Source organism: Cicer arietinum, chromosome 3 (genome assembly GCF_000331145.2).
Source record: "Cicer arietinum cultivar CDC Frontier isolate Library 1 chromosome 3, Cicar.CDCFrontier_v2.0, whole genome shotgun sequence".
In the NCBI taxonomy this organism is placed as follows: domain Eukaryota; kingdom Viridiplantae; phylum Streptophyta; class Magnoliopsida; order Fabales; family Fabaceae; genus Cicer; species Cicer arietinum.
In genome coordinates, this window is record NC_021162.2 from 51,101,738 (window position 1) to 51,102,884 (window position 1,147).

The window sequence follows — 1,147 nt, forward strand, 5'->3', positions numbered from 1 at the left end:
GCCGCGTATTGCACAAGTAACGCAATGATCCTATCAATCTCCGGTATTGAGTAGAATCCACATCTTGCTCATCTTCACTCTTGGACAGCTGTAAACGTGCCTCGGCTGGTGTTGTGGCAGCATTGCAATGCTCCATATCACACCTCTTCAAGATCTCCATTACATATCTCTTTTGATGCATGAGCAGTCATTTCAAACTCCCTCATAAGCTCTTCTTTGAACTTTGAAATGTAACTTTCACAGCTGCCCGTAATCAATAAATCGTCCACATAAAGACAAAGTATGATTACTCCTTCGCTTGCATCCGACTTCACATAAACACCATGTTCGGATACGCACTTCTTGAAACCAATGTCTATAAGAAAACCATTTATGCGTTTGTTCCAAGCTCTTGGCGTTTGCTTCAAATCATAGAGTGCCTTCCTTAGCTTGTAGACCCTTGCTTCTTGATTTTTAATCACAAAACCAGGTGGCTGTCCAACATAGACCTCCTTATCAAGTGGACCATTCAAAAATGCCGATTTGACGTCCATTTGATATAACGGCCAGCTGTTGTTATTAGCTATCGCAACAACTAACCGGATGGTTTCATGTCTTGCTACCGGTGCGAACACTTCATCAAAATCTATCCCTTCCTTTTGCAAAAATCTTTTTGCAACTAATCGAGCTTTATGCTTGATTATTTCACCTTTTGAATTCGCTTTCACTTTGTAGACCCATTTCACACCAATAGCCTTTTTATCTTTCGGTAAGTCAACCAACATCCATGTATTGTTCCTTTCAATTGATTCCAGCTCTTCCTTCATAGCACACACCCACTTTGGATCGCTTAATGCCTCATCCGTATTCATCGGTTCGGATTCGACCATTAGAGCAAAATGAATAAGATCACCCTCATTGTTGATCTCGCTATCTTGGAAAAATTCACAATCACGGAGTCTTTGAGGCAATCCTCTTCGCCTTGTTGATCGTCTACTTGATTCACCTGTTTCGGTTTTGAAAGGTTGTTGTACAGCACTTTCAGCAAGCTGAAAATTCTGATTTTCCTGCAGAAAATCGATTGGCAAATCGATTTCCACCTCTCCAGAAGCTCCAGGATGCTGATTTTCGTGGCATAAATCGATTGGTAAATCGATTTCCCCCTCTC